General features: G+C 42.8%; 1 protein-coding gene and 1 long non-coding RNA gene across 6 annotated transcripts in view; one reads left to right on the top strand and one right to left on the bottom strand.

The window, feature by feature from the left end:
- Positions 1–6662, bottom strand: part of LOC135091114 (uncharacterized) — a 544598-nt gene extending 537936 nt beyond the window's left edge. For all 5 annotated transcript variants that reach the window (XR_010262351.1, XR_010262357.1, XR_010262356.1 and 2 more), the window contains exons 1-2: positions 6496–6662; positions 3222–3267 (exon numbers count right to left, since the gene is read on the bottom strand). The gene's annotated coding sequence lies outside the window, so the exon portion shown is untranslated. The remainder of the gene's footprint in view (positions 1–3221; positions 3268–6495) is intronic.
- On the top strand, positions 3827–5429 carry LOC135091144 (uncharacterized). The gene is made up of 2 exons (XR_010262367.1): positions 3827–4793; positions 4830–5429. It is a non-coding gene; the product is annotated as an uncharacterized LOC135091144 (long non-coding RNA).
- Positions 6663–9010: the final 2348 nt, after the last annotated feature.

Raw genomic sequence — 9010 nt, 5'->3', positions numbered from 1 at the left:
AAAAAAAATCTCTCGTCTGGAGCACTTTCTTCTTGGAAAATATAATGACAATACGCTTGGCCTTGCCTTCAATATTACTTGGGAGATACACCACACTGGCTTTTCTTTTGCACAAGTTAAAATACTCACTCTTAGTTTACATACATATCATTTTAGATTTCAGGAACAATATCAAGGAATAACACAATATATATCTAATAATAACTTTTATGGACTATTGCTAAGCTGCCAGCATCGTCGTTACATGTACATAAAAAAAGGACCCTCTAAGGGCTGGGAGTGAACGACTACGTGGACGCGTGCAATATGTTCTGGAATTCGAAGACTGAGTTAAGGCACCGCAACAACAAGGTCAAGTAAGGTCAGGAGGGCTACTTCTCCCATCGATAAAAACCACCTTGAGCCAGCACCGGACTTGCAACCTTTCGTCCGCCAGCCAAGCTTTGAGCCAAAGACAACCATTCATCAGACTTAATAGATGATAGAATTCACACAAAAAAAGGGAGTGGCTTGAAATTAGAATTGCTCCTACTAGTCCATAGCAAGTTGGTGTACCAGCAGGACAATCGAGGCAGGCTGGATGCGCAGGAGCTTGCTGGCTAAATTTACCTGACGTCTGGGGCAAAAGGCACGTGGCGTCAGCATGGAGGGGTATACATGCCCTGAGGCTCGTAGTCTTAAACAATTTGTGTGTTCATGATGACTTTTCAAAGGCCTCCGAATTAATCAATTTGAATCTCATTATTTTTTTTTCCGATGATGTAGAGTCGTTAATCGCTAGAATCTTGAAAACTCAATAACTTTTCTAGAGTCTAAAAAAACATGGCACTTTCCCCTTGACTCAGTCGCCAGATGGAATTTGTCAAAAAAAGAAAAGTAAAAAGAAATAACTTGCTGACGCCATGTTTCGCTACACGGTATAAAAATAAATAAAAAAAAAGCAGGTTTCAACAACAAAAAGATGTACTAGAATAAAGCGTGACACTGCTCTGAGACAGCCAACATGTGTACCATAACCGGCAACTCGCTCACAATAAATGAGCATGAGGTGGATGTCAACCAAGCAACAAAACAGCCGAGAATACATGAGAAAAAGCGGTCTGATCTCGGGACAAAAAATAAAAAAAGTTAATTACCTCTTTCTCTCTCTCTCTCTCTCTCTCTCTCTCTCTCTCTCTCTCTCTCTCTCTCTCTCTCTCTCTCTCTCTCTCTCTGGGCATCATACCACTCGCCCCGTGCCACACCAGCAGAGACCACGATAGCACCTCTCGTTCATTGCCTTGCTGCGGCTCACCTTTATTGTTCACTCACTGCCGTGCCTAACAAACACACAGCCCCGTATACAGCAATACACGAGCCTGTTCTTCCTATATACAATCGGTTCACAATACACGCCTTGCATAACGTCACAATAGAGTGCTGCGCTGGAGGGAAGTTTCTGAAATTCTCTGATGTCAACTCGAGGAAAGCGAGCTGGTAACGTGTTGGTTGAGTTTACATCAATATTGAGTGCGTAAGGTATATGCATTGTATATATGAAATAGACAGAAAGGCAGACAGACAAGTTAACAGATAGGAAGATAGACAGAGACAGGCAGACAAACACGCAGCCAGGTAGAAAGACGGAAAACAGGCTGAGAGACAGGCAGGCAGACAGACAGATAGATAGAGAGACAGGCAGGCAGGCAGGCAGGCAGGCAGGCAGACAGGCAGACAGTAAGAGAGAGAGAGAGAGAGAGAGAGAGAGAGAGAGAGAGAGAGAGAGAGAGAGAGAGAGAGAGAGAGAGAGAGAGAGAGAGAGAGAGAGAGAGAGAGAGAGAGAGAGAGAGAGAGAGAGAGAGAGAGAGAGAGAGAGAGAGAGAGAGAGAGAGAGAGAGAGAGAGAGAGAGAGAGAGAGAGAGAGAGAGAGAGAGAGAGAGAGAGAGAGAGAGAGAGAGAGAGAGAGAGTGAGAGAGAGAGAGAGATAGAGAGAGAGAGAGAGAGAGGAGAGAGAGAGGAGAGAGTGAGAGAGAGAGAGATGAGAGAGAGAGAGAGAGAGAGAGAGAGAGAGAGAGAGAGAGAGAGAGAGAGAGAGAGAGAGAGAGAGAGAGAGAGAGGAGTGTTCTATTTTTTCGCACCTAAATAGTCCCCGTAGTAAGATACAGGAATATCAATAGTTCTGTTCCCATGAACTGGTCGCGGAAGAAAACGAGATCCACGTGTACTAGTGAACACTTTGACGAGGCAGGCACTTGTTGTAATAAATTGGTGCCAATATTCTTTCTCCAATATCAACAACACGTAAATTTAGTCAACTCGCGCTGTGTTCGGGGAGGCACAGAGATGCAGCCATTGTAGTACAGTAAATATATTCCCGACAATGATAACACTGTCAGCACCACTGGTATCGGTTTCATTAATGTATATTACAGATGACATTAGCAGGTTTTATCAAGTTGAGTATGGGACTTTTTTTTTTTATCAACGAGTTATAAATAATTTAGTTACCAGTCCAGCACAATTACATGACATTTACTTTATTATATCTGACTGAAAGGTGACTCTATGAATTGGGAAGCTGCCTGTTGTAGTGAATGGGTTAATGTGAACACTGAAATGTACAAAATAATTATCCGAATTTTACTTGTGAAGGCTTCTGGTTTGCAGGTAATGGAAAAGAATTACCTTCAATTTTATTGTGTTTGTAAGTAAAGCGAAAACCTTTCATTAAAAGAAATACAAAGACAGAATTTTACCACAGCCAGATTCAAGAAGATGCCTTTGATTCCTCCCTGCCTGGACATCTTTTGACCTTGAGCGTGTCTCTTCTGTTCAGGCAAGATGTTCTCACTACTTTTAATCCCCCCCTTAGTTTTCCAGCATGCAGCACCCAGGCTCACTATCACCCAAAACAACGTACCACTTACGTGTATGTGGCCAACAAAAGGAGAGCTAGTTGACAGAAGAGGACTGAAGACCATATTCTTAAAAATTTCGTGGCTCTATGTCTTACATCGAACAGACTACAGAGGCACCTGGTGTTTTCAAGAGTGGCTGTATGACTGGTAGTAGTTCAACACAGACTGTATCATCAATAGGAAAACATTTATCATAACACAAACAATTGCCTTTGTAGCCTTTGAAAACAATTCTGAAGAGAGAACAAACTGTTTAAGAATACGAGCCTCAGTACACATCGAAGAGAAGTTAAACGCGAAAAAGCAAACAAAGCTGCCACCTACCTTGTCTTCAGTTGTTCAAATTCCACGGGGCAGGATCAACCCCAACCTGCAAAGCGAAAGAGAGTTTACCACAATAACCGAGGTGTTCTAAGCTCTTTGACCAGCTACACTGACCGCAAACAACAAATTCAACGGACTTTATGGAAAATATAGAATGGGGTCCTGATGCTGCAATATGAAAGTGCGTAACCCAGGCAACAAACTCAGACATTGTTACAGAAATTTCAACTATAAACTACAACATAGAAAAAAAAAAAAAAAACATTTGGGTCATTTGTATGTGTGCGCCTCCATTCGGAAGCTTTCCTGCACCGGGTTTTCATAAAACATATTCGTATTTTACATCATAGTCAAGGAGAAAGATTTTCAAGGCTGAGCACCCTTACCTGACCTACTGTAATATTAAACGCCGAGGTCAGGAGGGCACTGGAATCTATGAGATGTAAAAATCGTTGTTACTTCTGTTGACAGTCCAGAGTACTCATACTGTAACCTATGTACTATGATACACGCCTATAGGAAACATAATTAGTAAGAAAATCGGTTACTTTTCTCACGGTAAGTCATTTATTAGCACGCAGTCGACACGCCGCGCCGTGGCCCTCAAAGGTTGTCACTTAAATAAATGGATCGTTGTGACTTTTTCTTTTCTTACGTAACCTATCCGTCTTCCTTCCACGGATCAACGAGAGCCAGGGTGGGGAAGGTAACCTCATACTAGAGCTGTGTTAGAACAGTACATTAGTAGCAATAATAATAATAATAATAATAATAATAATAATAATAATAATAATAATAATAATAGCAGTAGCAGCAGTAATGATGATAATGTTGATAATGATAAAGATAACGAAACTCATTTCATGATAGCGATATGGGCAACGCAGAGAGCGATGCGACGTTAAGTGATAGCGAGGTTGCGATGCTGCGATAGGCGATATCAATTCTGCGATAGACGATAAGCGATAGTGATGCTGCGATAGGCAACAACATGGTGCGATAGGCGATCCTGCGATGCTGCTGTAGGTGAAAGGCCATAGCGATGCTGCTATAGGCAATAGCAATGCTGAGATGCTGCGATAGGCGATGCGGCGATGCTCGAAGCTGCGATGCTGAGATAGCGATGCGGCTCTAAACCACCATAGTAATGCGGTGAGAAGCGATACCAATGCGATGGTCAGCGACAGCAGTGTTGCGATGCTGCGATCAGCGAGCGATAGCGATGCGATGATTAGCGTAAGCGATGAGGCGATAAGCGATAGCGATGCGACGATAGCGATGCGACGATTAGCGATGCGAAGGTATGTGACAGCGATGCGATGATGAGCGATACGGCGATAAGCGATAGCGATGCGGCGATAGGCGATAGCGATGCGGCGATAAGCGATAGCGATGCGGCGATAGGCGATAGGGATGCGGCGATAGGCGATAGCGATGCGGCGATAAGCGATAGCGATGCGGCGATAGGCGATAGCGATGCGGCGATAGGCGATAGCGATGCGGCGATAAGCGATAGCGATGCGGCGATAGGCGATAGCGATGCGGCGATAAGCGATAGCGATGCGGCGATAGGCGATGTGGCGATAAGTGATAGCGATGCGGCGATAGCGCATAAGAATCTTATCCTAGGTTGGGATGAGCGTTTTTTCCTCTAGTGGTCCAGTCCAGGGTGCGGGCCGCGACGGGGCAACCTTCCACACTCCCACACGGACTCGCCATGAACAAAGACCCGCCACACACCACTCTCCAACCACTGTCACGAAGTGCGCCCTCCCAACCCCTTAGAGGACGCCTCCTGCTGCCAGTGTCTGGTGCATGGCGCACAGCGTGCCCTCACTCATGGCAAGCTGTTCAGCCCGGTGTCACCATAATCAAGGAACCCGTACACACCATTCACCAGACAATAGAAGGAGCCCTTATCTCCCCTTAAGGACCCCCTCTTGTGGCCCTATCTAGTGAATGGTAGTCCGTGTTTCCCTGCTTATGACAACATCTTGCCTAGTGCAAGGTATGAAAGTGGACGACTATGATCTGAAGTAGAAGCAGCACAGGTGGAGAAGGACCTGCTGCAAGGCCTCTGCCTCGGGCCCTAGGCGGGACCAGGCAGCCACCTTCCCCTCCCGTACGTCTCCCGAGTCCGCCACGGCCTGCGATAAATTTTGGCCGAAATGTCATCACCAACATTTAATTTTGATCCGAAAAGAAAATCGTCTGTGGTAAACGAAAAATTTCTTGGGTTCATGCGAAGGAAAGAATTAGATGATCAGTGAAACAAGGAGGGAAAACCTTCCTCTGAGTGTCCTGCGTCTTTCTTGCCCCCAAAAAAGGTTCTTGTGCGTAAACCTTTCAAGTCAATGACAGCCACGATGGGGAAAGTATCCTCACACGAGGGCTGTGTAAGATTCCTTGTGTGTGTGTGTGTGTGTGTGTGTGTGTGTGTGTGTGTGTTGGCCTCGTAAAAGGTTTTTCTTTTAATACAATAAAGCAACTATTCATTACCAGACGCACTAATAATCACTACTACTACTACTACTACTACTACTACTACTACTACTACTACTGCTACTACTACTTCTACTGCTGCCACTACTACTACTACTACTACTACTACTACTACTACTAATAATAATAATAATAATAATAATAATAATAATAATAATAACAATAATAATACGTAATAATAATTAATAATACGCAATAATACATAATAATGATAATAATAAGTTACGAGGATGTCGTGTCAAAAGTAATGGCATAATTGGGTAACTGCCCCATTACTACCACCTATTCTTGGAAATGGTTCAGTGCGTCATTCGGGACAATCGAAACTGCTCGACCACCTCGCGTGAACCAGAACTGTTCGATGCAATATTGCGAAAATGACAAAAGTTTGCATCCAAAAGGAATTTCCCTTTACACTATACGCAGACACAGTTGTCTCCTCGAAATGCATACATACGTATTTTAACATGCATAACATCGATGTATCGGTGCATTTTGGAGCACTAGTAACATTTCGCAGTATTTGAGAATCTGAGTACCATTACATTTCGCATGGATGGTGGTGTTATATAAATAAATACAAATCCCATTTATATAAACATTAAATTAACACACACACACACACACACACACACACACACACACACACACACCAAGGAAGTTATATAGTCGTTTAAGCTTCCTTGACACACAGACAAGCACACTATCACGATGGGTAGTAGGACGTAGCACTAAGTGAAAGTATATTGTCAGAATCGACGGGGCCATTTACCTTGCTCTGCGCCTCGTCCATATGTTAGTTTAATGTCCTTGCACTTCTATAGCGATTTTCACTTCATTTCACAACACACACGCACATACACACACAGCACCTGGTCCTCCCCGCAGCCAGCCAGCGAAGAACTGAGTGTTAATGCGCAGATGCCGCCACCTCTTCCGACCTTGCGGGGAATGAGAAAGCTGCACTAATATTTTGATTGTTAATTCTTGTGCATACGAGACTTAAAATTATTGGTTCCTAAAGTATATAACTGTTCAGGACAATGTGATACTTGTTACATCATTTTCCCCCTAGTTAATTTAAACAGGGAAAAAACATAACTATAGGCTTTAATTTATTTTCATTCACTCGTCTTGCTGTTGGTATAGCTTCTCGAAATAATTTTCTGAACGTGTACCAAACTATGTTATTAAGCCTGAGAAGCCACAGCAGTTAAAGGAATAATGAGACTCTTTTTCGATGTCACGTATCATCAAGCAAGAAGAGAAAAAAATTATTAATAGCGAAATAAGTGACGCCTGATCCCAATCCGCCACAAACACTGAAGATTTCATTAACATTCTTGTCATCCTGACACAGTTCTCACGTGCACAGTCATTGTCTTGTGGACCTAAGCTATAGCAAAATTAGACAGACATGTGTTCTGAAGTTTCAAGACACTTATCAATGAAATTTTGGTTTACCTTTGGACCTTTCTCTCTAGAGACTGGCACCTTCAATAAGTTCCCTTTTTCTCCAAGTTTTTTGTTCTTCTTGCCCACAGTCGCTCTTAAAAAATAGTAAAAAAAAATAAAATAAATAAATAAAAGCAGGTTATCACAGTCACGCGCCATTCACTACAGAGTTATCATGTTCATAAACTTGTATTCTATAGTGCGTCCGTCACGGACGATAGCCAGCAGCCTTCACTCCGGCAAGTTGAAGGCGACCTGCAGTACAAGCTGGAGAACGGAAATAGCGCGGAGAGAAATATGGATGCATTCACTTGTGAAGGCAGTACATTTGTCTGTCAGACGCAACTTACGGCTTCGTTTATGCATTCAGGTTTACAAATCACTCGTGGAAAAAAAGCTCACTGTACCATCATTCACGCTCCTCGCAAAATATTAACGCCCTTTATCAAGTTTTAATATTCAGACGGACTTTTTCTATATATTCACTTTATTTCCTTCACAATATCAAGAGGACTGACATCAATGCCTTCGCTCGTGATAAACAACGTCGAGGATCTGAGCTGCCCGTCATTCAACAGCTACTGACGACTCGCTACTCACAAGTTCTGCCCGGGAAAGGAGCCTCCCCACCCTACGCTACGAGTAGGTCCTGGCTGGTGAGTACTCCTGAGGCATACTGTACAAGGCCTCACTCAAAGGAGGGGAGTGAATAAACCGCAGTGAGGTGAAGCGAGGCACGTTGGGCGCGGAGGGACAATAAAGCTTGCCGCAGTGGTAATTATTGCTGGCTGGAGTGGCGCTGCTGTGGGGAGGAACAAAATTAAGTTTGATTTGATTAAGGGTTTTCTCGTTGGTATTCCTGTTGTTGTAGCGTTGCTGATAGAGTAACTGACTGAATAGAAGGCGTCTGTAACCGAAACCCCTTTATTCTTCCACTGGTTACGATCTGAGTGACAGTGACCGTAGTTATAGTGACCGTGAAGGCTCTGATAAGGTTAGTTTGAGTCAGAATAAGTGAACTTGGATGTCGTCCTTCGTTATTGCAGCAAAATAACCATAAAGCAAAAGGTACTTCAGATGATAGGAAGATAACAGATAGAGACTTTAGATGTGAAAAAAAAATACATATATATATATATATATATATATATATATATATATATATATATATATATATATATATATATATATATATATATATATATATATATATATATATATATATATATATATATATATATATATATATATATATATATATATATATATATATAAAATGGTATAAACAGCGAACCGACACCCAGCGGTCTCTCCTCCCCATGAAAACCCTCCACAAGAAAGCTGTTTTTTTTTTTTTTCTTATAGATACATACAGCAAATTAATTCGTTAAATGCCAAAAGTCATCGGAAAAGAATCACAGCATCTTCTACATCCGTTCACGCCCATTAAGCAGAAAATACTCTTCGGACGAGACAGTCTTTTCCTTTCCACTTAAATGTCGGTGTGATTATGTGGTGTGAGGGGGGAAGAAAGGGAGGAGATACGGAGTGGTGTTGAGATCAGCAGCATAGACTGATGGTGACGGTTGTGGTGGGTGAGAAGATGAAATGGCGGACGCTGTGCTTACTGGTGGCGTGGGATGAAGGTGATGATGGGTGGTGATGTAGCTGATGGGGGAGGGCAAGGAGTGATAATGAGTAATAGGTGGTGATGGGAGTAATGGGGAGTGAAAGATTAATGGTGATGGTGAGAAGATGAATTGTGAAAGGAAATGAAAGGTGGGGATCCGAGAAACACACACACACACACACACACACACACACACACACAC

The sequence above is a fragment of the Scylla paramamosain genome, chromosome 3 (genome assembly GCF_035594125.1).
Source record: "Scylla paramamosain isolate STU-SP2022 chromosome 3, ASM3559412v1, whole genome shotgun sequence".
NCBI classification, from domain to species: domain Eukaryota; kingdom Metazoa; phylum Arthropoda; class Malacostraca; order Decapoda; family Portunidae; genus Scylla; species Scylla paramamosain.
The sequence above is the reverse complement of the archived record's forward strand: the minus strand, read 5'-3'. Positions and strand labels throughout refer to the sequence as shown.